Consider the following 19072-nt stretch of genomic DNA (forward strand, 5'->3'; position numbering starts at 1 on the left):
CTGCTCACAAGGAGCAAAGCACAGGAGAAGTAGGATTCAATTGCACTTTTAGGTAGGGAAGTGTGAGGTGACAGCAATGTGTGTTTCAGAGTTGCAAAGCTCGCTGTGCGCTGAAGATGATCTGTGGGAACTTTCAGGACTGTCTCTTCTGCTGTTTCAGCAGAGTGCAAACGTATGTGCTATATTCTGCTACTGCTCACAAGGAGCAAAGCACAGGAGAAGTAGGATTCAATTGGACTTTCAGGTAGGAATGTGAGAGGTGACAGCAATGTGTGTTTCAGATTTTCAAAGCTCACTGTGTGCTGAAGATGCCCATCAGGATTTTCCCTGCTGGCCCTTCGGCTGTGGGATTAGAGTCCAAGCGCTCGTCCTCCCCTGTCACAACTCCTCTCGAAACGAGAGAGCGCACCAGAAACGATGGATTCAAATGCACTTTTAGGAGATAAAGTGAGGAGTGACAGCAATGTTTGGGTCACAGTTTAAAGCTCACTGTTTGCTAATCATGATCAGCAGGAGCTTTTTTGCAAGGCTCTTCTACTGTTTTAGCCCAGTCTAAACATTCCTGCTAAACTCTCTCTGTTGCTGCTCAGCAGAGAGCAGGCACAGAGATGGTGGATTCAGCTGGTCTTCAAGGCAAAAAGGGAGGAGTGACAGTAATGTGTGTTGCAGAGTTGCAAAGCTCGCTGTGAGCTGAAGATGATCAGTGGGATCTTTCTGGACTGTCTCTTCTGCTGTTTCAGCAGAGTCCAAGCGTAAGTGCTATATTCTGCTACTGCTCACAAGGAGCAAGCACAGGAGATGTAGTATTCAATTGCAGTTTCAGGTAGGATAGTGAGAGGTGACAGCTATATGTGTTTCAGAGCTGCAAAGCTCACTGTGTGCTGAAGATGCCCAGCAGGAGTTTCCCTGCACGCCCTTCGGCTGTGGGATTAGAATCCAAGCACTCGTCCTCCCCTGTCAGAACTCCTCTCGAAACGAGAGAGCGCACCAGAAACGATGGAGTCAAATGCACTTTTAGGAGTTAAAGTGAATGACAGCAATGTTTGCGTCGCAGTTTAATGCTCACTGTGCGCTAAACATGAAAAGCAGGAGCTTTTTTGCAAGGCTCTTCTGCTGTTTTAGCCCAGTCTAAACATTCCTGCTATACTCTCCCTGTTGCTGCTCAATAGAGTGCGGGCTCAGAGATGGTGGAATCAGTTGGTCTTTCAGGCAGGAAAGGGAGGAGTGGCAGCAATGTGTGCTGCAGAGTTGCAAAGCTCGCTGTGCGCTGAAGATGATCAGTGGGAACTTTCAGGACTGTCTCTTCTGCTGTTTCAGCAGAGTGCAAACGTAAGTGCTATATTCTGCTACTGCTCACAAGGAGCAAGCACAGGAGATGTATGATTCAACTGGACTTTCAACTAGGAAAGTCAGAGGTGACAGCTATATGTGTTTCAGAGTTGCAAAGCTCACTGTGTGCTGAAGATGCCCAGCAGGAGTTTCCCTGCACGCCCTTCGGCTGTGGGATTAGAGTCCAAGCGCTCGTCCTCCCCTGTCACATATGCTCTTGAAACGAGAGAGGGCAACAAAAACGTTGGACTCAAATGCACTTTTAGGAGATAAAGTGAGGAGCGACTGCAATGTTTGTGTCACAGCTTCAAAGCTCACTGTGTGCTAAACATGATCAGCAAGAGCTTTTTTGCAGGGCTCTTCTGCTGTTTTAGCCCAGTCTAAACATTCCTGCTATACTCTCTCTGTTGCTGCTCAGCAGAGAGCGGGCACAGAGAATGTGGAATCAGTTGGTCTTTCAGGCAGAAAAGGTAGGAGTGAAAGCAATGCGTGTAGCAGATTTGCAAAGCTCACTGTGCGCTGAAGATGATCAGTGGGAACTTTCTGGTCTGTCTCTTCTGCTGTTATAGCAGAGTCCAAACGTAAAGTGCTATATTCTGCTACTGCTCACTAAGGGCAAGCACAGGTGATGTAGGATTCAATTGGACTTTCAGGTAGGAAAGTGAGAGGTGACAGCAATGTGTGTTTCAGAGTAGCAAAGCTCACTGTGTGCTGAAGATGCCCAGCAGGAGTTTCCCTGCTGGCCCTTCGGCTGTGGGATTAGAGTCCAAGCGCTCGTCCTCCACTGTCACAACTCCTCTCGAAACGAGAGAGCGCACCAGAAACGATGGTTTCAAATGCACTTTTAGGAGATAAAGTGAATGACAGCAATGTTTGTGTCGCTTTTCAATGCTCACTGTGCGCTAAACATGAAAAGCAGGAGCTTTTTTGCAAGGCTCTTCTGCTGTTTTAGCCCAGTCTGAACATTCCTGCTATACACTCCCTGTTGCTCTCAGCAGAGAGCGGGCACAGAGATGGTGGATTCAGTTGGTCTTTCAGGCAGGAAAGGGAGGAGTGACAGCAATGTGTGCTGCAGAGTTGCAAAGCTCGCTGTGCGCTGAACAGGATCAGTGGGAATTTTCAGGACTGTCTCTTCTGCTGTTTCAGCAGAGTGCAAACGTATGGGCTATATTCTGCTACTGCTCACAAATTGCAGCACAGGAGATGTAGGATTCAATTGGACTTTCAGGTAGGAAAGGGAGAGGTGACACCTATATGTGTTCAGGGTTGCAAAGATCACTGTGTGCTGAAGATGGCCAGCAGGAGTTTCCCTGCACGCCCTTCGGCTGTTGGATTAGAGTCCAAGCGCTCGTCCTCCCCTGTCACAACTCCACTCGAAACGAGAGAGCGCAGCAGAAACGAAGGTTTCAAATGCACTTTTAGGAGATAAAGTGAGGAGTGACAGCAATGTTTGTGTCACAGCTTCAAAGCTCACTGTGTGCTAATCATGATCAGCAGGAGCTTTTTTGCAAGGCTCTTCTGCTGTTATAGCCCTGTCTAAACATTCCTGTTATACTCTCCCTGTTGCTGCTCAGCAGAGAGCGGGCACAGAGATGGTGGATTCAGTTGGTCATTCAGGCAGGAAAGGGAGGAGTGAGAGCAATGTGTGTTACAGAGTTGCAAAGCTCGCTGTGCGCTGAAGATGATCAGTGGGAACTTTCAGGACTGTCTCTTCTGCTGTTTCAGCAGAGTCCAAACGTAAGTGCTATATTCTGCTACTGCTCACAAGGAGCAAGCACAGGAGATGTATGATTCAATTGCACTTTCAACTAAGAAAGTCAGAGGTGACAGCTATATGTGTTTCAGACTTGCAAAGCTCACTGTGTGCTGAAGATGCCCAGCAGGACTTTCCCTGCTGGCCCTTCGGCTGTGGGATTAGAGTCCAAGCGCTCGTCCTCCCCTGTCACAACTCCTCTGGAAACAAGAGTGCGCACCAGAAACGATGGAGTCAAATGCACTTTTAGGAGATAAAGTGAGTGACAGCAATGTTTTTGTCGCAGTTTAAAGCTCACTGTGTGCTAAACATGATCAGCAGGAGCTTTTTTGCAAGGCTCTTCTGCTGTTTTTGCACAGTCTAAATATTCATGCTATACTCTCCCTGTTGCTGCTAAGCAGAGGGCGGGCACAGAGATGGTGGATTCAGTTGGTCTTTCAGGCAGGAAAGGGAGGAGTGACAGCAATGTGTGTTGCAGAGTTGCAAAGCTCGCTGTGCGCTGAAGATGATCAGTGGGAACTTTCAGGACTGTCTCTTCTGCTGTTTCAGCTGAGTGCAAACGTATGTGCTATATTCTGCTACTGCTCACAAGGAGCAAGCACAGGAGATGTATGATTCAACTGGACTTTCAACTAGGAAAGTCAGAGGTGACAGCTATATGTGTTTCAGAGTTGCAAAGCTCACTGTGTGCTGAAGATGCCCAGCAGGACTTTCCCTGCACGCCCTTCGGCTGTGGGATTAGAGTCCAAGCGCTCGTCCTCCCCTGTCACAACTCCTCTCGAAACGAGAGAGCGCCCCAGAAACAAGAGATTCAAATGCACTTTTAGGAGATAAAGTGAGTGGCAGCAGTGTTTGTGTCGCAGTTTAAAGCTCACTGTGCGCTAAACATGAAAAGCTGGAGCTTTTTTGCAAGGCTCTTCTGCTGTTATAGCCCTGTCTAAACATTCCTGCTATACTCTCTCTGTTGCTGCTAAGCAGAGAGCGGGCACAGAGATGGTGGAATCAATTGGTCTTTCAGGCAGGAAAGAGAGGAGTGACAGCAATGTGTGCTGCAGAGCTGCAAAGCTCGCTGTGCGCTGAAGATGATCAGTGTTAACTTTCTGGACTGTCTCTTCTGCTGTTTCAGCAGAATCTGAACGTAAGTGCTATATTCTGCTACTGCTCACAAGGAGCAAGCACAGGAGATGTAGGATTCAATTGGACTTTCAGGTAGGAAAGTGAGAGGTGACAGCAATGTGTGTTTCAGAGTAGCAAAGCTCAATGTGTGCTGAAGATGCCCAGCAGGATTTTCCCTGCACGCCCTTTGGCTGTGGGATTAGAGTCCAAGCGCTCGTCCTCCCCTGTCACAACTCCTCTCGAAACGAGAGAGCGCACCAGAAATGATGGTTTCAAATGCACTTTTAGGAGATAAAGTGAGGAGTGACAGCAATGTTTGTATCACAGCTTCAAAACTCACTGTGTGCTAAACATGATCAGCAGGAGCTTTTTTGCAAGGCTCTTCTGCTGTTTTAGCCCAGTCTAAACATTCCAGCTATACTCTCTCTGTTGCTGCTCAGCAGAGAGCGGGCACAGAGAATGTGGAATCAGTTGGTCTTTCAGGTAGGAAAGGGAGGAGTGACAGCAATGTGTGTTGCAGACTTGCAAAGCTCGCTGTGCGCTGAAGATGATCAGTGGGAACTTTCAGGACTGTCTCTTCTGCTGTTTCAGCAGTGTGCAAACGTATGTGCTATATTCTGCTACTGCTCATAAGGACCAAAGCACAGGAGAAGTAGGATTCAATTGGACTTTCAGGTAGGAAAGGGAGAGGTGACAGCAATATGTGTTTCAGAGTTGCAAAGCTCACTGTGTGCTGAAGATGCCCAGCAGGAGTTTCCCTGCTGGCCCTTCGGCTGTGGGATTAGAGTCCAAGCGCTCGTCCTCCCCTGTCACATCTGCTCTTGAAACGAGAGAGCGCAACAAAAACGTTGGACTCAAATTCACTTTTAGGAGATAAAGTGAGGAGTGACTGCAATGTTTGTGTCACAGATTCAAAGCTCACTGTGTGCTAAACATGATCAGCAAGAGCTTTTTTGCAAGGCTCTTCTGCTGTTTTAGCCCAGTCTAAACATTCCTGCTACACTCTCCCTGTTGCTGCTCAGCAGAGAGCGGGCACAGAGAATGCGGATTCAGTTGGTCTTTCAGGCAGAAAAGGTAGGAGTGAGAGCAATGCGTGTTGCAGAGTTGCAAAGCTCGCTGTGCGCTGAAGATGATCAGTGGGAACTTTCAGGACTGTCTCTTCTGCAGTTTCAGCAGAGTCCAAACGTAAGTGCTATATTCTGCTACTGCTCACAAAGCAAGAACAGGAGATGTGGGATTCAATTGGACTTTCCGGTAGGAAAGTGAGAGGTGACATCAATATATATTTCACAGTTGCAAAGCTCACTGTGTGCTGAAGATGATCAGTGGGAACTTTCTGGACTGTGTCTTCTGCTGTTTCAGCAGAGTGCAAACGTATGTGCTATATTCTGCTACTGCTCACAAGGAGCAAGCACAGGAGATGTAGGATTCAATTGGACTTTCAGGTAGGAAAGTGAGAGGTGACAGCAATGTGTGTTTCAGAGTTGCAAAGCTCACTGTATGCTGAAGATGCCCAGCAGGAGTTTCCCTGCACGCCCTTCGGCTGTGGGATTAGAGTCCAAGCGCTCGTCCTCCCCTGTCACAACTCCTCTCGATACGAGAGAGCGCACAAGAAACGATGGATTCAAATGCACTTTTAGAAGATAAAGTGAGGAGTGACAGCAATGTTTGTGTCACAGCTTCAATGCTCACTGTGCGCTAAACATGATCAGCAGGAGCTTTTTTGCAAGGCTCTTCTGCTGTTTTAGCCCAGTCTAAACATTCCTGCTATACTCTCCCTGTTGCTGCTCAGCAGAGAGCGGGCACAGAGATGGTGGATTCAGTTGGTCTTTCAGTCAGGAAAGGGAGGAGTGACAGCAATGTGTGTTACAGAGTTGCAAAGCTCGCTGTGCGCTGAAGATGATCAGTGTTAACTTTCTGGACTGTCTCTTATGCTGTTTCAGCAGAATCTGAACGTAAGTGATATATTCTGCTACTGCTCACAAGGAGCAAGCACAGGAGATGTAGGATTCAATTGGACTTTCAGGTAGGAAAGTGAGAGGTGACAGCAATGTGTGTTGCAGAGTAGCAAAGCTCAATGTGTGCTGAAGATGCCCAGCAGGATTTTACCTGCACGCCCTTTGGCTGTGGGATTAGAGTTCAAGCGCTCGTCCTCCACTGTCACAACTCCTCTCGAAACGAGAGAGCGCACCAGAAACGATGGTTTCAAATGCACTTTTAGGAGATAAAGTGAGGAGTGACAGCAATATTTGTGTCACAGCTTCAAAACTCACTGTGTGCTAAACATGATCAGCAGGAGCCTTTTTGCAAGGCTCTTCTGCTGTTTTAGCCCAGTCTTAACATTCCAGCTATACTCTCTCTGTTGATGCTCAGCAGAGAGCGGACACAGAGATGGTGGAATCAGTTGGTCTTTCAGGTAGGAAAGGGAGGAGTGACAGCAATGTGTGTTACAGAGTTGCAAAGCTCGCTGTGCGCTGAAGATGATCAGTGGGAACTTTCAGGACTGTCTCTTCTGTTTCAGCAGAGTGCAAACGTATGGGCTATATTCTGCTACTGCTCACAAGGAGCAAAGCACAGGAGAAGTAGGATTCAATTGGACTTTCAGGTAGGAAAGTGAGAGGTGACAGCAATGTGTGTTTCCGAGTTGCAAAGCTCACTGTGTGCTGAAGATGCCCAGCAGGATTTTCCCTGCTGGCCCTTCGGCTGTGGGATTAGAGTCCAAGCGCTCGTCCTCCCCTGTCACATCTGCTCTTGAAACGAGAGAGGGCACCAAAAACGTTGGACTCAAATGCACTTTTAGGAGATAAAGTGAGGAGTGACAGCAATGTTTGTGTCACAGCCTCAAAGCTCACTGTGTGCTAAACATGATCAGCAGGAGCTTTTTTGCAAGGCTCTTCTGCTGTTTTAGCCCAGTCTAAACATTATTGCTCTTCTCTCCCTGTTGCTGCTCAGCAGAGAGCAGGCAAAGAGATGGTGGAATCTTTTGGTCTTTCAGGCAGGAAAAGGAGGAGTGACAGCAATGTGTGTTGCAGAGTTGCAAAGCTCTCTGTGTTCTGAAGATGATCAGTGGGAACTTTCTAAACTTTCTCTTCTGCTGTTTCAGCAGAGTGCAAACGTATGGGCTATATTCTGCTACTGCTCACAAATTGCAGCACAGGAGATGTAGGATTCAATTGGACTTTCAGGTAGGAAAGGGAGAGGTGACAGCTATATGTGTTCAGGGTTGCAAAGATCACTGTGTGCCGAAGATGCCCAGCAGGAGTTTCCCTGCACGCCCTTCGGCTGTGGGATTAGAGTCCAAGCGCTCGTCCTCCCCTGTCGCAACTCCTCTCGAAACGACAGAGCGCACCAGAAACGTTGGACTCAAATGCACTTTTAGGAGATAAAGTGAGGAGTGACAGCTATGTTTGCGTCACAGCTTCAAAACTCACTGTGTGCTAAACATGATCAGCAGGAGCTTTTTTGCAAGGCTGTTCTGCTGTTATAGCCCTGTCTAAACATTCCTGCTATACTCTCTCTGTTGCTGCTAAGCAGAGAGCGGGCACAGAGATGGTGGAATCAGTTCGTCTTTCAGGCAGGAAAGGGAGGAGTGACAGCAGTGTGTGTTGCAGAGTTGCAAAGCTCGCTGTGCGCTGATGATCAGTGGGAACTTTCTGGACTGTCTCTTCTGCTGTTTCAGCAGAGTCCAAACGTAAGTGCTATATTCTGCTACTGCTCACAAGGAGCAAGCACAGGAGATGTAGGATTCAATTGGACTTTCAGGTAGGAAAGTGAGAGGTGACTGCAATGTGTGTTTCAGAGTTGCAAAGCTCACTGTGTGCTGAAGATGCCCAGCAGGAGTTTCCCTGATGGCCCTTCGGCTGTGGGATTAGAGTCCACGCGCTCGTCCTCCCCTGTCACAACTCCTCTGGAAACAAGAGTGCGCACCAGAAACGATGGAGTCAAATGCACTTTTAGGAGATAAAGTGAGTGACAGCAATGTTTGTGTCACAGTTTAAAGCTCACTGTGTGCTAAACATGATCAGCAGGAGCTTTTTTGCAAGGCTCTTCTGCTGTTTTAGCCCAGTCTAAACATTCCTGCTATACTCTCCCTGTTGCTGCTCAGCAGAGAGCTGGCACAGAGATGGTGGTTTCAGTTGGTCTTTCAGGCAGGAAAGGGAGGTGTGACAGCAATGTGTGTTGCAGTGTTGCAAAGCTCGCTGTGCACTGAAGATGAGCAATGGGAAATTTCTGGACTGTCTCTTCTGCTGTTTCAGCAGAGTCCAAACGAATGTGCTATATTCAGCTACTGCTTACAAGGAGCAAAGCACAGGAGATGTAGGATTCAATTGGACTTTCAGGTAGGAAAGTGAGAGGTGACAGCAATGTGTGTTTCAGAGTAGCAAAGCTCAATGTGTGCTGAAGATGCCCATCAGGAGTTTCCCTGCTGGCCCTTCGGCTGTGGGATTAGAGTCCAAGCGCTCGTCCTCCCCTGTCACAACTCCTCTCGAAACGAGAGCGCGCACCAGAAACGATGGTTTCAAATGCACTTTTAGGAGATAAAGTGAGGAGTGACAGCAATGTTTGTGTCACAGCTTCAATGCTCACTGTGCGCTAAACATGATCAGCAGGAGCTTTTTTGCAAGGCTCTTCTGCTGTTTTTGCCCAGTCTAAACATTCCTGCAATACTCTCCCTGTTGCTGCTCAGCAGAGAGCGGGCACAGAGATGGTGGAATCAGTTCGTCTTTCAGGCAGGAAAGGGAGGAGTGACAGCAATGTGTGTTGCAGAGTTGCAAAGCTCGCTGTGCGCTGATGATCTGTGGGAACTTTCTGGACTGTCTCTTCTGCTGTTTCAGCAGAGTCCAAGCGTAAGTGCTATATTCTGCTACTGCTCACAAGGAGCAAGCACAGGAGATGTAGTATTCAATTGGACTTTCAGGTAGGATAGTGAGCGGTGACAGCTATATGTGTTTCAGAGCTGCAAAGCTCACTGTGTGCTGAAGATGCCCATCAGGAGTTTCCCTGCTGGCCCTTCGGCTGTGGGATTAGAGTCCAAGCGCTCCTCCTCCCCTGTCGCAACTCCTCTCGAAACGAGAGAGCGCACCAGAAACGATGGTTTCAAATGCACTTTTAGCAGATAAAGTGAATGACATCAACGTTTGTGTCGCAGTTTAATGCTCACTGTGCGCTAAACATGAAAAGCAGGAGCTTTTTTGCAAGGCTCTTCTGCTGTTTTAGCCCAGTCTAAACATTCCTGCTATACTCTCCCTGTTGCTGCTCAATAGAGTGCGGGCTCACAGATGGTGGAATCAGTTGGTCTTTCAGGCAGGAAAGGGCGGAGTGACAGCAATGTGTGCTGCAGAGTTTCAAAGCTCGCTATGCGCTGAAGATGATCAGTGGGAACTTTCAGGACTGTCTCTTCTGCTGTTTCAGCAGAGTGCAAACGTAAGTGCTGTATTCTGCTACTGCTCACAAGATGCAAGCACAGGAGATGTAGGATTCAATTGGACTTTCAGGTAGGAAAGTGAGAGGTGACAGCAATGTGTGTTTCAGAGTTGCAAAGCTCACTGTGTGCTGAAGATGCCCAGCAGGAGTTTCCCTGATGGCCCTTCGGCTGTGGGATTAGAGTCCACGCGCTTGTCCTCCCCTGTCACAACTCCTCTGGAAAAAAGAGTGCGCACCAGAAACGATGGAGTCAAATGCACTTTTAGGAGATAAAGTGAGGAGTGACAGCAATGTTTGTGTCACAGTTTAAAGCTCACTGTGTGCTAAACATGATCAGCAGGAGCTTTTTTGCAAGGCTCTTCTGCTGTTTTAACCCTGTCTAAACATTCCTGCTATACTCTCTCTGTTGCTGCTAAGCAGAGAGCGGGCACAGAGATGGTGGAATCAGTTCGTCTTTCAGGCAGGAAAGGGAGGAGTGACAGCAATGTGTGTTGCAGTGTTGCAAAGCTCGCTGTGCACTGAAGATGAGCAATGGGAAATTTCTGGACTGTCTCTTCTGCTGTTTCAGCAGAGTCCAAACGTAAGTGCTATATTCAGCTACTGCTTACAAGGAGCAAAGCACAGGAGATGTAGGATTCAATTGGACTTTCAGGTAGGAAAGTGAGAGGTGACAGCAATGTGTGTTTCAGAGTAGCAAAGCTCAATGTGTGCTGAAGATGCCCAGCAGGAGTTTCCCTGCTGGCCCTTCAGCTGTGGGATTAGAGTCCAAGCGCTCGTCCTCCCCTGTCACAACTCCTCTCGAAACGAGAGAGCGCACCAGAAACGATGGTTTCAAATGCACTTTTAGGAGATAAAGTGAGGAGTGACAGCAATGCTTGTGTCACAGCTTCAAAGCTCACTGTGTGCTAATCATGATCAGCAGGAGCATTTTTGCAAGGCTCTTCTTCTGTTTTAGCCCAGTCTAAACATTCCTGCTATACTCTCCCTGTTGCTGCTCAGCAGAGAGCGGGCACAGAGATGGTGGATTCAGTTGGTCTTTCAGGCAGGAAAGGGAGGAGTGACAGCAATGTGTGTTGCAGAGTTGCAAAGCTCGCTCTGCGCTGAAGATGATCAGTGGGAACTTTCAGGACTGTCTCTTCTGCTGTTTCAGCAGAGTGCAAACGTATGGGCTATATTCTGCTACTTCTCACAAGGAGCAAAGCACAGAAGTAGGATTCAATTGGACTTTCAGGTAGGAAAGTGGGAGGTGACAGCAATGTGTGTTTCCGAGTTGCAAAGCTCACTGTGTGCTGAAGATGCCCAGCAGGAGTTTCCCTGCTGGCCCTTCGGCTGTGGGATTAGAGTCCAAGCGCTCTTCCTCCCCTGTCACATCTCCTCTTGAAGCGAGAGAGGGCACCAAAAACGTTGGACTCAAATGCACTTTTAGGAGATAAAGTGAGGAGTGACAGCAATGTTTGTGTCACAGCCTCAAAGCTCACTGTGTGCTAAACATGATCAGCATGACCTTTTTTGCAAGGCTCTTCTGCTGTTTTAGCCCAGTCTAAACATTATTGCTCTTCTCTCCCTGTTGCTGCTCAGCAGAGAGCAGGCACAGAGATGGTGGAATCTTTTGGTCTTTCAGGCAGGAAAAGGAGGAGTGACAGCAATGTGTGTTGCAGAGTTGCAAAGCTCTCTGTGTTTTGAAGATGATCAGTGGGAACTTTCTAAACTTTCTCTTCTGCTGTTTCAGCAGAGTGCAAACGTATGGGCTATATTCTGCTACTGCTCACAAATTGCAGCACAGGAGATGTAGGATTCTATTGGACTTTCAGGTAGGAAAGGGAGAGGTGACAGCTATATGTGTTCAAGGGCTGCAAAGATCACTGTGTGCTGAAGATGGCCAGCAGGAGTTTCCCTGCACGCCCTTCGGCTGTGGGATTAGAGTCCAAGCGCTCGTCCTCCCCTGTCACAACTCCACTCGAAACGAGAGAGCGCAGCAGAAACGATGGTTTCAAATGCACTTTTAGGAGATAAAGTGAGGAGTGACAGCAATGTTTGTGTCACAGCTTCAAAGCTCACTGTGTGCTAATCATGATCAGCACGAGCTTTTTTGCAAGGCTCTTCTGCTGTTATAGCCCTGTCTAAACATTCCTGTTATACTCTCCCTGTTGCTGCTCAGCAGAGAGCGGGCACAGAGATGGTGGATTCAGTTGGTCATTCAGGCAGGAAAGGTAGGAGTGAAAGCAATGTGTGTTGCAGAGTTGCAAAGCTCGCTGTGCGCTGAAGATGATCAGTGGGAACTTTCAGGACTGTCTCTTCTGCTGTTTCAGCAGAGTGCAAACATAAGTGCTATATTCAGCTACTGCTCACAAGGAGCAAGCACAGGAGATGTATGATTCAACTGGACTTTCAACTAGGAAAGTCAGAGGTGACAGCTATATGTGTTTCAGAGTTGCAAAGCTCACTGTGTGCTGAAGATGCCCAGCAGGACTTTCCCTGCACGCCCTTCGGCTGTGGGATTAGAGTCCAAGCGCTCGTCCTCCCCTGTCACAACTCCTCTCGAAACGAGAGAGCGCCCCAGAAACGATAGATTCAAATGCACTTTTAGGAGATAAAGTGAGTGGCAGCAATGTTTGAGTCGCAGTTTAAAGCTCACTGTGCGCTAAACATGAAAAGCTGGAGCTTTTTTGCAAGGCTCTTCTGCTGTTTTAGCCCAGTCTAAACATTCCTGCTATACTCTCCCTGTTGCTGCTCAATAGAGTGCGGGCACAGAGATGGTGGAATCAATTGGTCTTTCAGGCAGGAAAGAGAGGAGTGACAGCAATGTGTGTTGCAGTGTTGCAAAGCTCGCTGTGTGCTGAAGTTGATCAGTGGGAACTTTCAGGACTGTCTCTTCTGCTGTTTCAGCAGAGTGCAAACGTAAGTGCTATATTCTGCTACTGCTCACAAGGAGCAAGCACAGGAGATGTATGATTCAACTGGACTTTCAACTAGGAAAGTCAGAGGTGACAGCTATATGTGTTTCAGAGTTGCAAAGCTCACTGTGTGCTGAAGATGCCCAGCAGGACTTTCCCTGCACGCCCTTCGGCTGTGGGATTAGAGTCCAAGCGCTCGTCCTCCCCTGTCACAACTCCTCTCGAAACGAGAGAGCGCCCCAGAAACGAGAGATTCAAATGCACTTTTAGGAGATAAAGTGAGTGGCAGCAATGTTTGTGTCGCAGTTTAAAGCTCACTGTGCGCTAAACATGAAAAGCTGGAGCTTTTTTGCAAGGCTCTTCTGCTGTTATAGCCCTGTCTAAACATTCCTGCTATACTCTCTCTGTTGCTGCTAAGCAGAGAGCGGGCACAGAGATGGTGGAATCAATTGGTCTTTCAGGCAGGAAAGGGAGGAGTGACAGCAATGTGTGCTGCAGAGCTGCAAAGCTCGCTGTGCGCTGAAGATGATCAGTGTTAACTTTCTGGACTGTCTCTTCTGCTGTTTCAGCAGAATCTGAACCTAAGTGCTATATTCTGCTACTGCTCACAAGGAGCAAGCACAGGAGATGTAGGATTCAATTGGACTTTCAGGTAGGAAAGTGAGAGGTGACAGCAATGTGTGTTTCAGAGTAGCAAAGCTCAATGTGTGCTGAAGATGCCCAGCAGGAGTTTCCCTGGTGGCCCTTCGGCTGTGGGATTAGAGTCCAAGCGCTCGTCCTCCCCTGTCACAACTCCTCTCGAAACGAGAGAGCGCACCAGAAACGATGGCTTCAAATGCACTTTTAGGAGATAAAGTGAGGAGTGACAGCAATGCTTGTGTCACAGTTTCAAAGCTCACTGTGTGCTAATCATGATCAGCAGGAGCTTTTTTGCAAGGCTCTTCTTCTGTTTTAGCCCAGTCTAAACATTCCTGCTATACTCTCCCTGTTGCTGCTCAGCAGAGAGCGGGCACAGAGATGGTGGATTCAGTTGGTCTTTCAGGCAGGAAAGGGAGGAGTGACAGCAATGTGTGTTGCAGAGTTGCAAAGCTCGCTGTGCGCTGAAGATGATCAGTGGGAACTTTCAGGACTGTCTCTTCTGCTGTTTCAGCAGAGTGCAAAAGTATGGGCTATATTCTGCTACTGCTCACAAGGAGCAAAGCACAGGAGGAGTAGGATTCAATTGGACTTTCAGGTAGGAAAGTGAGAGGTGACAGCAATGTGTGTTTCCGAGTTGCAAAGCTCACTGTGTGCTGAAGATGCCCATCAGGAGTTTCCCTGCTGGCCCTTCGGCTGTGGGATTAGAGTCCAAGCGCTCGTCCTCCCCTGTCACATCTGCTCTTGAAGCGAGAGAGGGCACCAAAAACGTTGGACTCAAATGCACTTTTAGGAGATAAAGTGAGGAGTGACAGCAATATTTGTGTCACAGCCTCAAAGCTCACTGTGTGCTAAACATGATCAGCAGGAGCTTCTTTGCAAGGCTCTTCTGCTGTTTTAGCCCAGTCTAAACATTATTGCTCTTCTCTCCCTGTTGCTGCTCAGCAGAGAGCAGGCACAGAGATGGTGGAATATTTTGGTCTTTCAGGCAGGAAAAGGAGGAGTGACAGCAATATGTGTTGCAGAGTTGCAAAGCTCTCTGTGTTCTGAAGATGATCAGTGGGAACTTTCTAAACTTTCTCTTCTGCTGTTTCAGCAGAGTGCAAACGTATGGGCTATATTCTGCTACTGCTCACAAGGAGCAAAGCACAGGAGAAGTAGGATTCAATTGGACTTTCAGGTAGGAAAGGGAGAGGTGACAGCTATATGTGTTCAGGGTTGCAAAGATCACTGTGTGCTGAAGATGGCCAGCAGGAGTTTCCCTGCACGCCCTTCGGCTGTGGGATTAGAGTCCAAGCGCTCGTCCTCCCCTGTCACAACTCCACTCGAAACGAGAGAGCGCAGCAGAAACGATGATTTCAAATGCACTTTTAGGAGATAAAGTGAGGAGTGACAGCAATGTTTGTGTCACAGCTTCAAAGCTCTCTGTGTGCTAATCATGATCAGCAGGAGCTTTTTTGCAAGGCTCTTCTGCTGTTTTTGCACAGTCTAAACATTCCTGCTATACTCTCCGTGTTGCTGCTAAGCAGAGGGCGGGCACAGAGATGGTGGATTCAGTTGGTCTTTCAGGCAGGAAAGGGAGGAGTGACAGCAATGTGTGTTGCAGAGTTGCAAAGCTCGCTGTGCGCTGAAGATGATCAGTGGGAACTTTCAGGACTGTCTCTTCTGCTGTTTCAGCTGAGTGCAAACGTATGGGCTATATTCTGCTACTGCTCACAAGGAGCAAAGCACAGGAGAAGTAGGATTCAATTGGACTTTCAGGTAGGAAAGTGAGAGGTGACAGCTATATGTGTTCAGGGTTGCAAAGATCACTGTGTGCTGAAGATGGCCAGCAGGAGTTTCCCTGCACGCCCTTCGGCTGTGGGATTAGAGTCCAAGCGCTCGTCCTCCCCTGTCGCAACTCCTCTCGAAACGACAGAGCGCACCAGAAACGTTGGACTCAAATGCACTTTTAGGAGATAAAGTGAGGAGTGACAGCAATGTTTGTGTCACAGCTTCAAAACTCACTGTGTGCTAAACATGATCAGCAGGAGCTTTTTTGCAAGGCTCTTCTGCTGTTTTAGCCCTGTCTAAACATTCCTGCTATACTCTCTCTGTTGCTGCTAAGCAGAGAGCGGGCACAGAGATGGTGGAATCAGTTCGTCTTTCAGGCAGGAAAGGGAGGAGTGACAGCAATGTGTGTTACAGAGTTGCAAAGCTCGCTGTGCGCTGATGATCAGTGGGAACTTTCTGGACTGTCTCTTCTGCTGTTTCAGCAGAGTCCAAACGTATGGTCTATATTCTGCTACTGCTCACAAGGAGCAAGCACAGGAGATGTAGGATTCAATTGGACTTTCAGGTAGGAAAGTGAGAGGTGACAGCAATGTGTGTTTCAGAGTTGCAAAGCTCGCTGTGTGCTGAAGATGCCCAGCAGGAGTTTCCCTGATGGCCCTTCGGCTGTGGGATTAGAGTCCACGCGCTCGTCCTCCCCTGTCACAACTCCTCTGGAAACAAGAGTGCGCACCAGAAACGATGGAGTCAAATGCACTTTTAGGAGATAAAGTGAGTGACAGCAATGTTTTTGTCGCAGTTTAAAGCTCACTGTGTGCTAAACATGATCAGCAGGAGCTTTTTTGCAAGGCTCTTCTGCTGTTTTTGCACAGTCTAAATATTCCTGCTATACTCTCCCTGTTGCTGCTAAGCAGAGGGCGGGCACAGAGATGGTGGATTCAGTTGGTCTTTCAGGCAGGAAAGGGAGGAGTGACAGCAATGTGTGTTGAAGCGTTGCAAAGCTCGCTGTGCGCTGAAGATGATCAGTGGGAACTTTCAGGACTGTCTCTTCTGCTGTTTCAGCTGAGTGCAAACGTAAGTGCTATATTCTGCTACTGCTCACAAGGAGCAAGCACAGGAGATGTATGATTCAACTGGACTTTCAACTAGGAAAGTCAGAGGTGACAGCTATATGTGTTTCAGAGTTGCAAAGCTCACTGTGTGCTGAAGATGCCCAGCAGGACTTTCCCTGCACGCCCTTCGGCTGTGGGATTAGAGTCCAAGCGCTCGTCCTCCCCTGTCACAACTCCTCTCGAAACGAGAGAGCGCCCCAGAAACGAGAGATTCAAATGCACTTTTAGGAGATAAAGTGAGTGGCAGCAATGTTTGTGTCGCAGTTTAAAGCTCACTGTGCGCTAAACATGAAAAGCTGGAGCTTTTTTGCAAGGCTCTTCTGCTGTTATAGCCCTGTCTAAACATTCCTGCTATACTCTCTCTGTTGCTGCTAAGCAGAGAGCGGGCACAGAGATGGTGGAATCAATTGGTCTTTCAGGCAGGAAAGAGAGGAGTGACAGCAATGTGTGCTGCAGAGCTGCAAAGCTCGCTGTGCGCTGAAGATGATCAGTGTTAACTTTCTGGACTGTCTCTTCTGCTGTTTCAGCAGAATCTGAACGTAAGTGCTATATTCACAGAATCACAGAATCACAGAATCCCAAGGGTTGGAAGGGACCTAAAAGGATCATCTAGTCCAACCCCCCTGCAAGAGCAGGGTAACCTACAGTACATCACACAGGAACTTGTCCAGGCGGGCCTTGAATATCTCCAGTGTAGGAGACTCCACAACCCCCCTGGGCAGCCTGTTCCAGTGCTCTGTCACTCTTACAGTAAAGAAGTTCTTCCTGATGTTAACGTGGAACTTCCTATGTTCCAGTTTACACCCATTGCCCCTTGTCCTATCACTGGATATCACTGAAAAAAGCCTAGCTCCATCATCCTGACACCTACCCTTCACATATTTGTAAACATTGATGAGGTCACCCCTCAGTCTCCTCTTTTGCAAGCTAAAGAGACCCAGCTCCCTCAGCCTCTCCTCATAAGGGAGATGTTCCACTCCCTTAATCATCTTTGTGGCTCTGCGCTGGACTCCTTCAAGCAATTCCCTGTCCTTCTTGAACAGAGGGGCCCAGAACTGGACGCAATATTCCAGATGCGGCCTCACCAAGGCTGAGTAGAGGGGGAGGAGAACCTCTCTTGACCTACTAACCACTCCCTTTCTAATGCACCCTAAGATGCCATTTGCCTTCTTGGCCACAAGAGCACATTGCTGGCTCATGGTCATCCTCCTATCCACCAGGACCCCCAGGTCCCTTTCCCCTTCACTACTTTCCAGCAGGTCAACCCCCAACCTGTACTGGTACATGGGGTTGTTCTTCCCCAGATGCAAGACTCTACACTTGCCCTTGTTAAATTTCATCAAGTTTCTCCCCGCCCAACTCTCCAGCCTGTCCAGGTCTCGCTGAATGGCAGCACAGTCCTCTGGTGTGTCAGCCACTCCTCCCAGTTTTGTGTCATCAGCAAACTTGCTGAGGGTGCACTCAGTTCCCTCATCCAGGTCATTGATGAAAATATTAAACAGCACCGGTCCCAGCACCGACCCCTGAGGAACTCCACTAGTCACAGACCTCCAGCTAGATTCTGCGCCATTGACCACAACTCTCTGCCTTCTTCCTTTCAACCAGTTCTCGATCCACCTCACTACTTGATCGTCAAGCCCACACTTCCTCAGCTTATCTATGAGGATGCTGTGGGAGACAGTATCAAATGCCTTACTGAAATCAAGAAAAACTACATCTACCGCTCTACCATCATCCCTCCACCTAGTCACTTCCTCATAGAAGGCTATAAGGTTAGTCATACATGACTTCCCCCTCATAAAACCATGTTGGCTGTTCTTAATGACCCCCTCATCCTTGATATGCCTAGTGATGGAGTCAAGAATAAGTTGTTCCATCATCTTTCCAGGGATGGAGGTAAGGCTGACCGGTCTATAATTACCCGGGTCCTCCTTCTTGCCCTTCTTATAGATTGGTGTGACCTTTGCCATCCGCCAATCCTCAGGCACCTCGCCCATTTCCCACGACTTACCAAAGATGATGGAAAGTGGCCTAGCAATGACCTCCGCCAGCTACCTCAGCACCCGTGGGTGCATTCCATCCGGACCCATCGATTTACAGATGTCCAGTTTGCATAGCTGATCCCTAACCCAATCCTCATCTACCAAAGCAAACTCCTCCTTTGTCCTGACTCCTTCTGGGGCTATAGAAATCCGGGGCCCTCGGGGAGAGTCTGCAGGAGTAAAGACAGAGGCAAAGAAGGCATTCAGCACCTCTGCCTTCTTTATATCCTCTGTCTCCAGGGTACCCACTTCGTTCAGCAGTGGGCCTATATTGCGTCTTGTTTTAGTTTTATTTGCTATGTATTTGAAGAAGCCCTTTCTATTGTCTTTAACCCGACTAGCAAGATTGAGTTCCAAGGAGGCCTTAGCTGTCCTAATTGCCTCCCTACATCCTCTAACAACTGTCCTATATTCCTCCCAAGCGGCCAGCCCCTCCTTCCATAATCCATAGATTCTCCTTTTCCACTTGAGTTTGCCCAGCAGCTCCTTGTTTAACCACGCCGGTCTCCTAGATCCCTTACTTGACTTCCTACTCATTGGGACGCTCCGATCCTGAGCTTGGAAGAAGCGGTCCTTGAATGCTAACCAACTATCTTGAGCCCCTTTACCGCCTAGTACACTTTCCCATGAGACTTCCCTTAGCAGTTGACTGAAGAGACCAAAGTTGGCCCTTCGGAAATCCAGAACTGTGGCTTTGCTAGGTATTCTATTCCTCCCACACAGGATCCTAAACTCCACCATCTCATGGTCACTGCAGCCAAGGCTGCCATTGACCGTCACCACTTCGACCAAACCCTCCTTGTTGGCGAGTACTAAATCTAGCAGCGCTGCTCCCCTAGTTGGTACGTCCACCATTTGCATTAAGAAATTATCATCAATGCACTCGAGGAACCTCCTAGACTGTGAATGACTGGCTGTGTGAGTCTTCCAGCAAATATCGGGGTAATTAAAGTCCCCCACGACGACTAAGGCATGTAGTCGCGAGGCTACTTCCAG

The sequence above is a fragment of the Lathamus discolor genome, chromosome W, assembly GCF_037157495.1.
Source record: "Lathamus discolor isolate bLatDis1 chromosome W, bLatDis1.hap1, whole genome shotgun sequence".
Taxonomy (NCBI): Eukaryota; Metazoa; Chordata; class Aves; order Psittaciformes; family Psittacidae; genus Lathamus; species Lathamus discolor.